At 34.5% G+C, this 19,058-nt stretch overlaps 2 pseudogenes; one reads left to right on the top strand and one right to left on the bottom strand.

Moving 5' to 3' along the window:
* The first annotated feature begins 236 nt into the window (after nucleotides 1–236).
* LOC125844567 (beta-amyrin 28-monooxygenase-like) lies at nucleotides 237–6,177 on the top strand (annotated as a pseudogene).
* Nucleotides 6,178–6,461: 284 nt separating this feature from the next.
* On the bottom strand, nucleotides 6,462–18,242 carry LOC125844604 (transketolase, chloroplastic-like; annotated as a pseudogene).
* Nucleotides 18,243–19,058: the final 816 nt, after the last annotated feature.

Below are 19,058 nucleotides of genomic sequence, written 5' to 3'. Positions count from 1 at the left end.
TTTATTATCTAGCTTTATATATATATATATATATATATATATATATAGAGAGAGAGAGAGAGAGAGAGATTTGTTTCGTCAATGATTAGACACAAATTTGCTTACCTTTGATGTTAAAAAAACGAAAGATAGGAGAGAGGAGTATATTTATATAGACCACGTAATTAGGAGAGAGGAAGTATACATATATTTATTCAAGACAACAAAAAATTAAAGAGAAATCAGAGTGCATTGATATGGAAATTCCTGTGACTGTTTTGATATTGGCATTAGTATTATTCATCATAATTTTCTTTGTGATGAGAAGACAGAGATTGAATTATCCTCCTGGAAGTTGCGGATGGCCATTTCTAGGGGGAAACACTAGAGTTTCTCAAGGCGAACAAGGGAGGAAAGCCAGAGAAATTCGTAAAAGAGAGAATAGAGAAATACAAGTCTAAAATCTTCAAAACTTCGTTAATGGGATAGACTGTGGTGGTATTGGGTGGTGCAAGTGGGAATAAGTTCTTGTTTAGCAATGAAAACAAACAAGTGGTTATTTGGTGGCCAGTAACTGTTAAAAAACTTCTAGGACCTGATGCTTCTTCCAGACTCTATATCAAAGCCATGCAACTTGTTGTCCACCACCATTTTATGAACTATTGGCAAGGTAACACTTTGCAGTATTTTCGTCTTAATACAGATTTACTCAGCAGTATAAAATACATTAGTTTTCAAAATAATTGGGTGGGGAAATATTAAGCAAGCTAAGTGCATTAATATTCGAAGTAAAAGTATAATTCACCAAGATCTGACTTAACCCCGACCAAACGTATCGACCTCGATCAGGATTAGGAGTCGAATCCCACGTCGAGGTCGAGAGTCACGAGGAGTAGGGTCATGGTCGGGATCAGGACCAGATTCGGGTCTGGATTTTGAGTCTTGGGTGGGTTGGGGGGATTGGGTTGAGAGTCGATTCTCGAGTCGAAGTCAATTCACAAATCGTGTCTCAGGTTAAGGGTTAGGGTCGAGTCTTGGTAGCAGACCCTGGGTCAAATCTCGAGTGGCCCATGGTACGGACAACATGTCAGGACCTTAGGAATGGGTCCCAAACTAGGTTCCAGAGTTGCATCTCTAGTCTTGAGTTCGGCTCAAAAGTCAACTCTCGAGTCGGATTTGAAGTTAGGTCTCAGGTCAGGAATATATATCGTATTGGGGATGGGCTAGGGACCTTGAATTGCGGTTGAGATTTGGGTCCTGACTTATGGTCAGATTCCCAAGTCCTAGGTTAGCGATTGGTGGTTGAAGTTGAAGTTGAGAGTCAAGTCTCGAGTCGGGTTCGGGGTCATGTCTCGAATCTTCGGCAGGGAAAAAGTCAGGTCCTGAATCGGAGTTGGGGTCAAGTCTTAGATTGGGAGTTCAAACTTGCTCGTTGTTAGTTTATTGCTCCACTTTTTCCTAAATTGAAGTTGTCTATGTTTCGGTGTATGGTTTGTGAATGAAAAGAATATATATATATATATATATATATTTCTCAATTTCAATTTATTCGACTTTGTTCCCATTTAGTCAAATTTTTAAAAAGGTCCTTTTCCATTTTGAAAATAATTTAAATAAAACTTCTTATTAATCCTCAACATCAAACTTTTAGTATCCAGACAAATATTATATAATATATTCAAGATAACAAGTTTTAACAGTCTATAGTCTCATAATTATATTATAACATATTTAAGATTAGAAGTGATAAAAATAATTCCTTTTTTCTTAAACCTTTGTATCGAGTTACATAAGTTCACATAAATTAAAATGAATAGAGTACATTTTTTTGTGGAAACTGATGGGGCAACTCACAACACACACGAGTGACATGGTCGTCCAAGTAGTACAAATTGATTTAGACCAGATATCGTACCGAAGAGACTTGAGAATCAGCAAGAGTCTAGTCAATTCTAACACCATATTTAAGCAAGTGTTAAAAGTAATCAAATAGAGAGTGTTATAACATATTTAAGATCACAAATTTTAGTAGTGATTATAAATATTAAGACATGTATATAACCACAAGTTCCAACAAAATAAAATCTTTCTTTCTTAAATTTTGTATCAAGTTGTATATATTCACATAAACTGAAACATATTTAGTATATTAAAGAATAAAAAAAAGTAACAACTTATAATGCATTTTGATTGTATTTTGAGTTTCTAAAGATTAATACTAGTATGTACGGTAACTTGGAGCATGGAATATAAAATTAAGGGGTTGTTTGGTAAAAAGATGCATAATGTAGGGATTAGTAATGCATAATTTAGTAATGTAGAGATTAATTTTCATCATGTGTTTGGTTCGTTGCTTTCCATCTAATCTTGTGTAAAACTCTACAAAAAGCTTCTTATATCCTTGAGTTAGTATGGAATTTCCTATTTCATGTAATTGGGTCAATGTAGATAATTAACGGTTAATATTTTTTTTGTGGCCTTCTAACTAGGTAGGAGAAAAATAATTTTATCACCATGTTGCTATTTTCTCACTTAAATTATTTGAGGATAAAACTCTACAGGCCTGTTTGGAAAGCCACATAGTAATTAGAATTGGCGTAATTACTAGGGTAGTAATTACCAGCTAGCCTAGTAATTATACAGTCTAGTAATTACACTGACATGCTTGGTTGCCATAGTGTTATTATACTATAATTACACATGTCATGTTTGGATGTCACAGTGTAATTACACATGTTATGTTTGGATGCACAATAGCAATCATAATATTGTATTAAATTTTAAAAATAAAAATTAATTATTTAAAATTTATACTAGACAAATAAGAAGCTATATAAATGATATTAAATTAAATATTTAAGATATATATTATTTTTTGAAAATATATTAATTAATAAACATATGTTCTTAACTAATATTATGCAAAGATAATTGATTTATATTTTTTCAAATTAATATATTTCAATTGAATTGATCATAAAAACTAAAAGTATGAAGTTTCTACTAACATCTTGAAATGCATGTTTGATAAAAAGATTAATATATAAAAAAAATGTCATAAATTATTAAAATGTTTGACAAAAAGATAATTTATCAGGTCTAATTAAAAAATGACTTGCAATGGGAATTCACTATTACTAAAACAAATGAAAATGAAAATATAACATCAGTTATAAATTCAAAACAAAAAATTTAACATAATACTCTTATCGCAAATTTCAACATATCATACACAAATATGATTTATTTTTATTTATTTAAAAAAAACCTAAGTCTATAACCTTACTTAACAATAAATTCTATTTTAATTTAAAAATTAGAATACTAATAGAATTATGCTAACGAGAAAATAAGCATGGCATAAAGAAATAGATAATACGAAAAAATTGCATAGAATCACATGAAGTAAGGTTGAGAACAAGAAGAAAATAAAATATAATAATATAAAATAAAAAATAAACTTTTAGAAATTTTTAGAATAATAATAAAAAAAAAAGAACTTAAAATAGTAGAAGTAAAAAAATAAAAAATAAAAAGAAATTTAAAAGTAATCAGCTGGTAATTACACCATGTAAGGTTGTGAATTGGAGAGTGTAATTACCCCTTGCCAATTACACCAATTATCTGCTGACCAAGTAATTACTTGTCTAACCAAACAGGACAAACAATGTAATTACACCCAATTACACCAAATCCAATTACCAGGGTTTCCTTCCAAACAGATTAGAAATCTTCTCTTGTAGGATTTTCTATTTCATTTAACTAGTCAAGTTAAATACTAAAATATATATTTTTTTTTTAAAAAAATCAGTAATAATTTTGAGATGTGATGTGACACTACGGATATCCTTGATAGCATGGTCTATTTCTAATTTTTTGTTTGATCAAATATACCTTAAACTTCACATAGATTTAAGGCTACTAAAATTGTTCAAATACCCGAAGCTTATTACAATAAAAATAGTTCAGTAGTCAATCGACGAACTACCGTTTTTTTTTAAAAAAAAGCAACCCAATATAGCAAATCAAACACGGAGAAAAAAATATGTGATTGTGAAATCATCAAATTACATTAAATGGATTTGGAGAATTAAAAGAACATTTATAATTATTCCAATATAAATAAGAAAAGGACATTAAATTATAAAAGAAATTTAGGAAAAAGAATTGGAGGATAATTTAGTAATTTAGGGGTCTTATCCAAAGATTGTTAAATCTTTGATTAGTTATCTCTCCCTTTTATAGGGATAAAATAAGACCTCATATGAGGTATAACAAATCCATGAATTAAGTTATAAAATAAAATAAACAAACAATGTTTCTGTTGGACTAAATTTTAATCCAAAGACTATTCTATCTAATTAATATATACTGCCTACCAAATGGGTCCTAAAAGTTATACTCCCTCTGTTTCAAATAACTTACTTTCCTTTTCAGTATGTTTAAAAATGAATGACTTATTTCCCTTTTTATTAACATTTTTCCACGCGGCATGTTTAAAGCCACAAGATTAAAAGATAATTTTATACATTTGACATAACTTTAATTTAGGACCATAAAATTTAAAAGTCCTCTATATTTTCTTAAATTTCGTACCAAGTCAAACTTCGTGCCAAGCCAACTTCTACTCATTGTTGTATTTAACCTTTTTTTCTGTACTGGTCTATATTTGTTAGGTAAAGATAAGGTGAAGGTGTTTCCATTGGTCAAATTATACAGTTTCAAAGTGGCATGACAATTATTCATGAGCATTGAAGACCATAATGATGTTGAAAGGCTTTCTGTACATTTCAACATTTTCTTGAAAGGGCTCTATGCCATCCCTCTAAATTTACCTGGTACAACATTTTACAAGGCAATAAGAGCTACAAATGTTATTAGGAAAGAATTATTGCAATTTGTAAGGAAAAGAAGAGAAGCCTTGGAACAAAAAACAGCTTCACCTTCACAAGACATTTTGTCTCATTTGTTGTCCTGTCATGATGAAAATGGGAAGAACATGTCTGAACTACTTATTGCTAATAACATATTGTTGCTGCTCTTTGCTGGCCATGACACTTCATCTGTCACTCTTACTTTACACATCAAGACTCTTGCAGAGCACCCTCAAGTTTATCAAAACATTCTGCAAGGTCAGTATGTTAAATTATTGTTCCTTTTGATATATTTTTCTTCTCTGAATTATGGGATTTGCTTTGTTAGCCATATGCGTGACACTTGATTATTTTGATCTTAACAATTTACCCTTTAATTAAGAAGATCACAACATGCTTTTATCTAGTTATCCTTAACTTTTTATAAGGCATAATATATAAATATGCTATTTAACTTGGCCTCATTTGTTATATATGTCTTCCAATTTTGAGTTTGCACAAGTAGACACTTAAAACATGTATTGAGTTGAACAAGTAGATATACACGTCCTACATGACAATTCACATCATATGTGATGTCCTATGTGTATTATGTCACAGAGAATGTGTGTGTCTACTTGCTTAACTTTATACAAGTTTAAGTGTTCACTTGTACACACCTTAAGTTGAAAGGCATAAATGTCAACTGAATCCAAATTACATGACATATTTATGTATTATGCTTTTATAAATTTATGGAATTATCTTACATACGGGTCCATCTTTTATTAATTATTTGGTGACAAAGCAGAGCATATTGAGATAGCATCATCAAAGAAAGAAGGGGAATTTTTAAATTGGGATGATATACAGAAGATGAAGTATTCGTGGAATGTCATATCTGAAGTTATGAGAATTACACCACCTATATTGGGGGCTTATCGAGAAGTAATTGTGGATATAAATTATGAAGGTTATCATATCCCCAAGGGATGGAAGGTAGGTACATTTACTCTATGAATATGATGCTTTAATTTCATACAACACTTGCCAAGTTGCAGCATGAGCTTTCCAACTAAATTCACAAAGGATCTAAATTATAAAATCACAATGTAATTATCACTAGAAATTCAACTATATTTATCTTATAATCTAGTGATGTGATTATAAAAATAGTTTCTTAAACTCATTTATGTTGGAACAGTTGTACTGGAATACTGGTTTAACAAGTTTGGATCCAGAGATTTTCCCCAATCCAACGAGGTTGGACCATCAAGATTTGAAGAAGCTGGACCTGCACCTTATACATATGTTACATTCGGGGGTGGACCTCGAATGTGTCTAGGAAAAGAGTTTGCTCGCCTGGAGATGCTCGTCTTTCTACACGTCTTAATCAGGAAATTTACTTGGAAATTACTTATTCCAAATGAAAAATTTATATATGATCCAATGCCTACCCCTCTTCAAGGACTTCCCATTAGACTTCAACCTCACAATTAGTGAGATTCTTGTGTGTTTTTTTCTTTCTTTCTAGAGACATTAAAAAAACCCTTTAGCATTTGATGCTGTGTAGCAATTGATTATGAACTGGAAATATGAGCGATGTTGTTGGCTGAGATGTTAAAGCCTCTAAGCTTTTGTTAAGTTCTTACCATCTCCATCCTTGGGAAGAAACCAAATGAGAATTGAAAGTGGAGTAATGACTATTGAGTCATTCATTACTCTTAAAATAGAAGAAAAAGGGGAATGATTTATGCCTATCTCTCAATAAATGTGTGTGGGGTGGTAAGCAAAGATTTTGCAGTTTTGGTCACATTTTCCTCTGTGAAACCATACTTGTTGAATACTTCTGAATATGGTCCGCTAGAACCAAAGTCATCGATCCCTGTCGCCGGAGCAACATTATTATTACAGGAAGAGACGAAGAAGACGAAGGCGCTAAATAAAATTGGCACCTAATTCAAATGTCTTGAAACTTATGGGCCGGGTCACATATAATAAACTTTTGGATCAGCTATTGGTTTGATCTATATTTGACAGATGTCCATTACCCTTATACATACATATTATTTGCTTTCCTTTTATCCTTATCTGTAGGAATATTAGAGGGTTCTAGAATAGGATTAGCTGTACATATTTTTGTTAGAGGCGTCAGAGTTTGTTAGGATATTTTATTTCATGGAATATACTTGTATAAATAACAGAGCTGGGATGTATAGAAATACACATTGAAAGGAAATGAAATTCCATTTTGGAAATCTAGAGTTCTTCATTCTATCTTCTGTTATGGTATCAGAGCAGTATGTCACGTCCCGCCACATCACAGTTAAATTTGGCGTCCGGATAGGGGCAGAAGGGTCTAGAGTTGTGGAGAGGTTTCCGGAAGATTCTAGAACCCTTTAGATTATTCAAGAAGGATAGAGAATTCTCTAGAATAACTTAGAAGGCAATAGAAGGTCCGAGATAGTTTCCAAGAAAGCCTTAGAATTCTCTAGAATGTATAGAGAATTCTAGAAGAGGGACTAGATATTTTCTTGGAAAGCTTTAGAATTTCCTAGAATTAGTAGAAGATTCTAGGGAGGGACCAAAGTGTAATTATTAGAGGGACTTGTAAAGTAATTTTTATTTGCACTTAGGTCCTTAGGAAGTTGTATAAATAGAAGGGGCCTCTCATTTGTAACCAACCAAGATCCAACCAAGAAAGAAACCAACCAAGAATCCAAGCATCCAAGTGTAAAGCAATCTTCCAAAGCTAATACAAAAGCCTTCTTCCAAATTCTCTAAGTCTTCCTTTTTCATTCTCTTAGCGATCTAGTCTTAAAGGGCTTACTTGAGCTTACAAGATCGTGAAAGATTCGTGAGTAAGTTGTCAAGTGCCGCACGGAGCATTAGTGAGACTCTAAGTCCGTGACAAGTAGCTCTAGAAGGATTTTATTCATTACTTGTCTTCATCATTCCATTGATCTTTTCATTCTTCTGCTTCTTCGTATTTCTTCTTTCATCTTCATATTTTTTTCTTGATCTTCTACTTTGAAAAATGGGAGATGCCACGTTAGCTGTTGAGAAAGACTCATCTGGAGTCATCACTGGTTCTAAAAAATTAGATCCTTCAAATCCTCTCTTTCTCAACTCAGCAGATTCACCTGGCATGAATCTCATTAATATGAGTTTTGATGGAACCAGCTATGGAAACTGGAGAAGAGGAGTTCTCATCTCACTTTCAGCTAAAAACAAGCTTGTTTTTATCAACGGAAAGTATCCTAAACCTACTGCTAATGCACCTTTATTTACTCAATGGGTAAGATGCAATGATATGGTCATAGCTTGGCTACTCAACTCCTTGAGTAAGGATATTGCAGAGAGCGTGATTTACTCACAAACTGCAGAAGAGCTATGGAACGAACTAGAGCAGAGGTATGGTCAATCTGATGGAACCAAGATGTTCCAGTTGCAAAGGGATCTCAGAAGCATTTCCCAGGGAACTTCTGATATTGCTGGCTATTTCACAAGGTTGAAAAGAATTTGGGACCAAATGAAACAGTTGAACACTTTTATGAACTGTAGTTGTGATTGCAGTTGTGGTGCTAAGGAGCACAACTTCAAAATGAATGAAGATCAGTAGCTCATTCAGTTTCTAATGGGTTTGAACAAGGTCTATTCAAGTATCCGAGGCAACATCTTAATGTTGAAACCTTTGCCAACCACTGCATAGGCTTATTCACTCATTCTTCATGAGGAGAGGCAGAGAGAGGTACACTCTGTGCTTAAGGTGACTCCCGACTCTGCTGCTTTTAATATTGCTGCAACAAGAACCTCTGCACAAAAGACAAGTAATGAGTCTAGAAGAGACTATGTGAACAATGGCAATTTCTGTAGCTACTGTAAGAAACCGGGGCATGAGAAGGATAAATGTTTTAGATTACATAGATTTCCTACAAATTTTAAGTTCACTAAGCCTAGGAGAATCTCTGGATATAGACCAGCGAATTGTGTAGCAACAGAGGACGAAAATGCTTTAGGATCTTCCTCTGGTTCAGGCTCTTCTTCTCAGGGATTCACCAAGGAACAATGTGACCAACTACTTCAAATGCTACAATCAATGCAGGCTGGAAACTCAATTGCTCTAGGTATTGAAGTCAATGCAACTGCTAATTTTGCTGGTATAAGTGCTGTTATGCATGTCTTTACCTAATGTTTTAACTCATCTACCTCTAACCCTTGGATTATTGATTCTGGTGCCTCCCAACATATGACTTTTGAAAAAAACCTTCTACATAATGTCAAGAAATTATCCTATCCTGTTTTTGTTAATCTGCCAAACTCTTATAGAATGAGAGTTTTCTATTTTGGTAGTCTTAATCTTTCTTCTGATATTGAATTACACAATGTCCTTTATGTTCCTTCTTTTAACCATAACCTAATGCCAGTAAGTCAGCTTTGTAGACAATTGGATTGTGATGTCATTTTTAACAAATGTGGTTGTCTGCTACATGGCCTTTCCATGAAGAGTCACCTGATTTTTGGTGAAGTATTTGCAGGCCTTTATGTGCATCTATTGGAGGATAACACAACTCAACCAAAGATTTTCAAGTCTAATGTTCCTGTTCTACCATCTTTCAGTCTTCAGCTCCTAGAAATCATATGAGTCTTATCAATGTTATCAAGTTAAATTCTTTTAAGTCTTTTTGTCCAAGTTTTGAGTCTGTAGCTAGCAATACTTCTTGCCCTAAAGTTTCTACTATCAATAAAAATTGTTTTGTTTCTAAGAATTTTACTTCAAGTAAGCTATGGCACTATCGATTTAGGGCATTTACCTTATCCAGCAATGAGAAATATCACTGGTTTATCAGAATTTTTAACAGACCACAATCATTTTCCTTGTGAAATTTGTCCGATGGCAAGACAAACAAATTTACCTTTTCTTGTTAGCCACATTTCCTCAAAGCACTGTTTTGAACTACTACATATTGACATACGGGGACCTTATAAGACACCTACGTATAAAGGGGAAAAAAAATTTCTTTCCATTGTGGATGATTTTTCTAGAGGGACTTGGACACATCTTTTATCCACAAAATCTAATGCATTCTCTATTCTGAAATTTTTCCTAGCTTTTGTGAAGAGACAATTCTCCACGAAAGTCAAAATCATTCGGTCTGATAATGCTTATGAGTTGGGTACAGGCACTATGCAATCTGAATATTTTTTATCAAAAGGGATTATCCACCAAACTTCTTGTGTAGCCACCCCACAACAAAATGGGGTGGTGTAACGCAAACACAAACATCTTTTGGTAACATGTCGAGCCTTATTCTACCAATCTCACCTTCCTAAGAAATTTTGGGGGGAATGTCTTCTAACTGCTACTTATCTAATTAATCGTTTCCCTTCTAAATATTTACATGGTCAGTCATCTTATTAGGTTTTATATGACAAATCTCCAGCCTATTCTCATCTTAAGCCCTTTGATTGCCTTTGTTTGGTGTCCACTCTAGCGAGATCTAGGGATAAATTGTCTCCTCGAGCTCTTCCAGGGGTTTTCTTAGATTATCCTTTTGGGCAAAAAGGGTACAAAATTCTGCATTTGCAGGCCAACAAAGTCTTTGTCTCTCGAAATGTGAAATTTTGTGAAACAATCTTTCCTTTTGCTTATGCTATTCCTATGTCAAGACTCTTTCCAGCAGCTTTTCCTCCTACTGAAAATGTCGAGTCCAGTCCTATTTACTCACAAACTACTGAGTTTTCCAGTCCACCTTCATCTCCTACAAATGATTCTATTCATCCTTCATCTCCTTTCCAGCCTAGTCAGTCATCTCCTTCTTTATCGCTTTCTTCTCCACCTTCTTCTACTTCATTTCCCATCCAAGAAACTACATCACCAAGGGTTGTGTTATCTCCAACAGCTGAACTGAGAAGGTCTTCATGCATACACACTACACCATCTTATCTTTCTGATTATGTTTGTAACAATGCATTTTCAGTGATTTCTCCTAATCCGCCTTTATTTCCTTTTCATTCATTTTCTTTCACCTCCCTTTCTTCACACAACCAGCACATAGTTAGCTCTATTTGTCAAATTACAGAACCAACATCTTACCGGCAAGGAGCACTTCACCCTGGTTGGCAAATTGCAATGTCTAAAGAACTTGAGGCACTTGAGACTAATCGCACTTGGGATGTCGTACATCTTCCTGTTGGAAAATTGGCATTGCGTGCAAATGGATTTATAAAGTCAAGCTGAAATCAGATGGATCATTAGAACGCTTGAAGGAACGTTTGGTTATACGAGGGGATAAACAACGGGAAGGCATTGACTATACCGAAACGTTCTCACCTGTTGTCAAAATGACAACTATCAGATGCCTTCTTAGCATTGCTGTAAAAAAGAACTGGTCTTTATATCAACCGGACGTTAACAACGCTTTTCTTCACGGTGATCTGACTGAAGAAGTCTTTATGAAGTTTCCTCCTGGTCTTGATCCTCCTTCATCCTCTCAACGTCACCTTCGCAAATCTCTTTATGGACTCAAGCAGGCTTCCCGTCAATGGTATGCTCGTCTTTCTTCTGGTTTGGGTACACGAGGCTTTATTTGTTCTCTCAATGACTATTCCCTCTTTGTTAAAACTTCTGGCGACTTGATTACCATTCTAGTTGTATATGTTGACGACATCCTGTTGACAGGAAATAACATGGAAGATATTACTGATCTGAAATTGTTTCTTGATTCTGAATTTCGAATCAAAGACTTGGGCATAGCTAATTATTTTTTGGGTATGGAGATTTTAACAGAACCTGGAGGATTACTTGTGACGCAACGCAAGTTTGCACTTGATTTACTCTCTGAGTATCATGATCTTGAGCCTCGTCGTGTCTCAACCCCTTTGGATCCCTCCATTAAATTGTCTTTGATTTCTGGAGAGTCTCTGTCGGATCCAACAGTTTATCGACGTCTTCTAGGCAAACTCAATTTTTTAACACATACAAGACCCGATTTGGCTTATGTTGTTCAACATCTTAGTCAATATATGCAATCACCCTGCTCTGGCCATTTTGAGGCAGCCTTGCATACACTCCACTATATTCGAAATGATCCTGGTCTTGGGCTTTTCCTTTCATCTGATTCGTCTTTTCATCTCATCGCCTATTGTGACGCCGATTGGGCGGCTTGTTCAGATTGCTGAAGATCTGTTAGTGGTTTTTTTCTTACACTTGGTGGTTACCCGATCTCTTGGAAACCAAAGAAACAACTTGTTATTTCTTTATCATCGGCGGAGGCAGAATACCGTTCCATGCGAAGACTTGTCGCAGAAATTGCTTGGCTTGTCAGGCTTCTCTCCGATTTTTTTGTCTTTCCATCTCTTCCAGTTTCTCTTCACTGTGACAGTCAGGCAGCCATCCACATAGCTAAAAATCCTGTCTTTCATGAACGAACGAAGCACATTGAGATTGATTGTCATTTTGTTCGTGAAAAACTTCTTGATGGTCTTATTTCTCTGTCTTTTGTGCCATCCTCCTCCCAAATTGCTGATGTATTCACAAATGCTTTAGCAGGACCTCTTCATCATCATTTTTTGTCCAAGTTGGGCGTCCGGTCACCGGTCTCCCACTTGCGGGGGTGGTCGCCGGAGCAACACTTACTCTCTCTATCCCAATTTATATGATTCACTTTCCTTTTTGGTCAGTCTCAAAAATAATGACATATTTTCTTATTTGGTAAATATTTAATGACATTATCCCTATTTTACTCTTCTTGAATCTCATTATTTCAATAGTTGCACTCTTTTAATTTAAAGAAGAAGTTATTGAAATCCAGTAAAGTACAACTACTTTTCTTTTTTTGCTGATAGTCAACAGTACTTTAACACTTTTTTCAATACTTTGTCATAACCTATTCTTTCTTTTCACCACTTCTAAAAATTCAACACTCATTTTAAAATCACTGATTGGAAAAACTGTAAAAGGAAGAATTGAAAAATTAAAGATGAAGTATCTCTACTTATATGGAGTCCATTAGCTAATATTTTAAAATTTGGCGCTAGAAACTGAAAATTTAAATCTTTTTTCACATTTTTTTTTATGTTATCAATTTTTTGAAACTATAATTAAAATCATGAAAAAAAAACTACTTTTACCTACAATGGCAAAAACTCAATTATTTTGGAGTCTTTCATCTTCATTGAAAGATTAAGAGAGAGATAATGGAGAATGGAGAGTTGAGAAGAAAGAAGAGAGAGAAATAAACATATTGGACTCTTTTAGATTTATATTAATGACTGATGTGACATTAACTTATGAGAGAGAGAGAAAAGTCATAAACCTTTCTATTCAAAGTGAGATATAATATTTTTTTTTATTTAACAATTTAGACTTATTAATAAGGGTATTTTCGGAACATTGCAGAGTCTTTTCATTTTTCTTAAAATTTGTGTCAAATCAAAGTACATTATATAAAATGGGACGGAGGGAGTATTAGAGGAAGAGACGAAGAAGACAAAGGCGCTAAATAAAATTGGCACCTAATTCAAATGTCTTGAAACTTATGGGCCGGGTCACATATAATAAACTTTTGGATTAGCTATTGGTTTGATCTATATTTGACAGATGTCCATTACCCTTATACATACATATTATTTGTTTTCCTTTTAACCTTATCTGTAGGAATATTAGAGGGTTCTAGAATAGGATTAGATGTACATGTTTTTGTTAGAGGTGTCAGAGTTTGTTAGGTTATTTTATTTCATGGAATATACTTGTATAAATAACAGAGCTGGGATGTATAGAAATACACATTGAAAGGAAATGAAATTCCATTCTGGAAATCTAGAGTTCTTCATTCTATCTTCTGTTAATCCCCATACCAATGCCTTCATCTCCGACATACTCCTTCCACCCTAAGGGTAAGCCTGCCTCCACGCTAACACGTTTTGATACACTCGATGGTAAAACAAACTCCTTGTAATCCCTTGGCTGCCTATTGAAAAGTCTCCAACACACAAGTGAAACGACTCTTACTCTTGTCCCTTCTTTTCTAAGCACGTTTGCGCTGGCTTCGCACAAACACAGCTCTGATCCAGTGCCAATCAATATGATTTCCGGTAGCTCCTTCTCAGAATTGTCGCTAACAATGTAACCGCCTTTCCCTACTGCATCAGCCAATGCTCCTTCCACATTCGCTGCCACCTTTTGCCTTGATAATGCAAGAAGGCTAGGTACACTTCGGTTTTCAATGGCCACCTTATAGGCTCCAGCAGTTTCTTTGCCATCAGCAGGTCGGAAGAGCAGCAAGTGGGGAATCGCTCGAAGACCAGCAAGGCGTTCAATTGGTTGATGAGTTGGTCCATCCTCACCTATTCCGACTGAGTCGTGGGTCAAAATGTAGAGGACTCCAGCATGGCTAAGAGCAGACAATCTGACAGAGTTCTTCATGTAATCTGAGAAAACAAGGAAAGTTGCTGCAAATGGTATCAGCCCTCCACCGTGCAACGCAAGTCCATTGGAAATTCCAGCCATTGCATGTTCCCGGACTCCATACCTAATGTTTTGCCCCCATGGGGAATCGGGCTACTTGAAGTCTCCCAAATTATGGAGATAGGCTTGATTTGAGCTGCAAGGTCTGCACTACCCCCAATAAGTCCTGGAAGCACTTTAGCAAGTGCATTCAAGCACTTCCCTGAATATCCTCCGGTGGAATCCACTGGATCAGACATGGACCATTTCTGTTGTTGATAGTGTACCAAAATTTAGATAAAATATTCTGGCTGAAGAAGAGTAAATAACTATGGATGGTGAGGCCTTATATATCTTATGATACATTTTAAACGACAATCACAAACATCTAATGTTTAAGGGCTACAAATATGTAAACTTGGTTTGTCTTCTTTGAGACAACAAACACATTTCAGATGAATTAGTTTGTAGCAGGTATAAAACTAGATGGATGCATATTTTACTGGAAATGAGCTTTCCCAGCCAGGAATCATCCCATCAGCAACAAGAAGCTTGAATTCTGCTGCTTCCTCAGGGTATTTGTTTTGGTAATAATCAAGTTTAGAGTTCCACTCCTGCTCTAAGCTTCCACCAAGATCTATTTGTGCTTGCATTTCCCTAATATTAATAACAAATGCACCTACTATCTTACAACACAATCTTTCTTGTCTTTAATTATATGGTGAATAAAAATTATTACCTATAAACCATAGGAATGACGTGGAAAGGTTCTCTATCATTCCATTTAACTTTCTGTTTCATTTGCTTTACATCATCATCATCAAAGGTTCCGTGGTGAGCCTTTGATGATCCTTCCTTTTTTGACAATTTCCCTATTATTGTTTTCAGTAGGCAGTGTACTACCGCACCAGGAATAATTGGAAACTTGGAAGGTAGTCTACAACTTATAGAATGAACTCATAATGACATATCTATTATGTTCTAGGCGAAATACCGACTCTGCATACCCGGATGAAAGTTGGTTTTCTGGTCTCACAATGTGCAGAGATCAACGCATTCTTGAACGCGTCTAAATTTCCTTGCGAGTTATCTATAGTGATAGTGTTCCATCCTAGAGCTTCAAATCGTGCTGATATGTCTTCTGAAAGTGCAAGGTCAGTGCTATACCATCGATAGTATTATGGTTATCGTCATATATCAATGTAAGCTTGTGCAGCTTCCAATGTGCAGCTAGGGATGCAGCCTCGTTTGATATGCCTTCCATAGAACAGCCATCACCCATGATGCAATACCTGAAGAAAATATATCTGAGTGAAATGCTGTCATCCACAAAATAAAGAGGATAAGTCAGCCTATTTACGTTCTGTGATCAACAACAGCAACATCAGGCTTATTATATCTTGCACCTAGGTTAGCTTCTGCTAAAGCAAGACCAACTGCATTCACAACACCTTGTCCCAAAGGGCCTGTAGTGTAACACAAAAATTGAGAATTCAATATATCATGCTGATCATGTTTGCTGAGAAAACAATAATATCGTCGTATCCTCCAATGAAAAATCCAACACAATTCATATCAAGTTACGTAAGGCTCTTTATAGAACTTTTAACAAATGTTCCTTGTTATCCGAGAGGCTTTTAGTTTAGTGATATTATATTCATACAAAAAGTCAAAAATTAGAGTACTCCTGTAAATATCAATGATAATGAAATATACAGCTGGAGATACAAGAGATAACCTTTATACAAAACAAAGGATATTCGAACAAAACAAAACAGCTATCATGCACTTCATTTTATATTTCACCCAGTTAGTTGCCATCTACAATTTTTACCATTGATTGGAGCTAAGATCATACAATTGTAAAAGACAATATTTAACCAAAGAAATGAAGGATCTTCGATTTAAATTAGTAAGCAGAGAAGTTGCCCGGGAAATCCACTATTTACCCATTTTCTTGAAGGGTTGTATTGACTTCATCTAGATTGTACCCACATTTAAAAATCAGTTACCCATCTGTTTGTTACTGGAGGGTGGCTTTTGGGCAGATACTTCAAATTTGTATATATTTTGTCAGCACTAGCCACAGTTAACGAGGACGTTTTCAATATGAGCTCCTGCAAAGGGCTTTTTCGTGCATTTTTTCACATATTATTTAAGAGAATTCCTTACTTGTGAGACAAAATTATGATCATGGAGATTACACCAAATTGAAAATATAGCTCAAACACTGTCATCAGGTGTCCGGGAAATAAGAAAGATGAAAGCAAACTGGCATTTAGCTATACCGGTTGTGACTTTGATGCCTTGTGTCACTACATTCTCTGGATGCCCAGGTGTCCGGCTTCCAAGCTTACACAAGCATTTAAGGTCTTCAATCTGAATGACGCAATAATTCACTTAAATTTTTGATGAAAACTGTTTACATGTACAAAGCAGAACACTCGAATACAAGTGATAATTACCATCGAACCGTCTATGTATGTAAGGAAAATAAAATGCTATGCAGAAACATCTCTCTGTTTCCCCTAACGTCTATTTTATCAGATGACAACAATAGAGAAAAGAAAAAGCATTAACCAAGAATGACCTTTTGTGACAATTAATTAATGGCAATAGGTTAATTGCAGCTAAATATGTTTCTTGAGAGGCAATTACTAGTGGCAGTTACATTTTAGCACTTTTTTTAAATGCTCTAAAGCCTATAGCGACATTGGATCTCAATGACAATTAACTAATGTCGGTAAAGACTTAAGCACTCTTTATTAATATGCATATTTATTGCCGTTAAAAGCTGTTTTTTTGTTGTAGTGAAGGTAAACCTCGCATCAACACAGTATAGTATTACTTCTTCAATATTAAGGATTTAAAGTAAGACTAATATCTCAGGAAATGATCTGAAATGTCACTGGGTGCCCTGTTTCTGTGTTGAATTATGCTAATCCCAAACATAACACGTTGACTTGCTTGTATAGATTTGCACTTTAGCTTATTTGTTTTTTAGGGTCCTTGTGATCTCTAAAGTTCATGTCCTATTTGAGTTGGGGGCAAATACTTTACATTATCACAATTTAGGTAGACCAGCCATCTACTCACATGGCAATTGATACAATTCATTGTTGGGTTTACCAGGAGAAAATATTCATGAGATCACTTGTTATAATTATATGTGGTGGCGGAGCGAAGATTTTCAGTGAGTTGTTTAAAATATGAAGAAATAAAGACACGAAGAAGCCAGGGGATTCAACATATGCTATGTCTACAAAAAATAATAATTTTATCCACATATAAACAATAGTATAATTTTTGGCTGAAGAGGGCCCTTGGTTATATGATTGGATCTACAGGTCCTAGTTTTAGGCCTTAACCTTATGGAAATTTTCTTGTTACAAAGAAATATTGAGCTAACATAAATAAATTGTATATACCTGAACAGATTGGAATAAAGCAAAATGAAGGCAAACATACTGAAGAAGGCATCCATGTCCAGCACTCAAAACAAACCTATCTCTATTAAACCACTTGGGACTTGTTGAATTATACCTTATGGCATGTCTATACAAGAAATATGCAACCTCAGCCATCCCAAGAGCCATTCCAGCATGCCCTGCCTTTGCATGTTGCACTGAGTCTACTATCAACATTCTCACACTATCCACACACCTCTTGTCAACCAATTCTTGCAATTTTTCATCATCATTCAAGTTTTGGTTGGAAATCTCTAAAGGGTATGCACTTTTAACTTCTTCCTGCCAGGAAAGCTTGTAATCTTTATCTTTGAATAGACTAGGTCTAGGTTGGTCAAAAAGTAGAGAAGTAGTACTAATATTGTTTGTTTTTAGACATAGGATGTTAGACCTCAGAGCCAGTTTCTTGGTATGGTAATCATATTTATAATTATTGATTTGGATGTGAAATAAAGGAGGAAATGTCTTTACAATTATAAGATTAGAGATGGCCATTCTTCTTTAATTTGGGAGCGCAAGGGAGAAATGGATATAGAATTAAAAAACTATGTGAGTGATGTGCTGCTTAATTATTCAAGTTTTTTTGTTTGAATTTGGATTAAACACGTAGAGGGCCAACACAGCTGGGAGTGACATGTAGCTGTTGCTCACCTCAACTATCATATTTTCGCAAGTTTTAAATACCTGAGGGGTGTTTATTTCCAAAAACTCTTCAAGTTTTCTCTTCTTTTTTATGTTTTTTTTTAACAACAGTGTCATTTACATATAGCACACTTAATGAAATTTTTCATCAAAATAAATTATTATGTAAATCAGTTTACAAAAAAATAAAATATTTTTTCTAAAATCTTAAAATTAAAATAAACGTATTTCATAATAACATAACATCTTAGATATTATTTTATTTTAAAAACTTTATGAGGAAAATGTCATTAGTTAACTATTAAACTCTATCCATTTATGGAAGCTAATTGAACGTGTTATAAAATTATAACTATGAATCACAATTAAAGGCTAAAACCGTATTTACAGTAATAACATGGAAAAATTACTAGAATATTCAATTTAAGACTTTAATTTACATAATATTAATCTAGTCTTTTTATTTACAATATTAATATTTTAATTACAAATATGACAACTTATTAAATGTGCATATTTTTATACGATTTTTTTTACCTATCTTTTAGTTTGGTGGGTTGATTTTATATTTTTATATGATTCATAATTTATTGTTTTACTTTTTTGATTGGTTACATTTTTTTTTTGTTTTTTTTTTCTTTCTTACTTAGCACAATTACACTTGAAAAA

The sequence above is a fragment of the Solanum stenotomum genome, chromosome 1, assembly GCF_019186545.1.
Source record: "Solanum stenotomum isolate F172 chromosome 1, ASM1918654v1, whole genome shotgun sequence".
Taxonomy (NCBI): Eukaryota; Viridiplantae; Streptophyta; class Magnoliopsida; order Solanales; family Solanaceae; genus Solanum; species Solanum stenotomum.
Note: the sequence above shows the minus strand (reverse complement) of the source record. Positions and strands in the feature narration are given on the sequence as shown.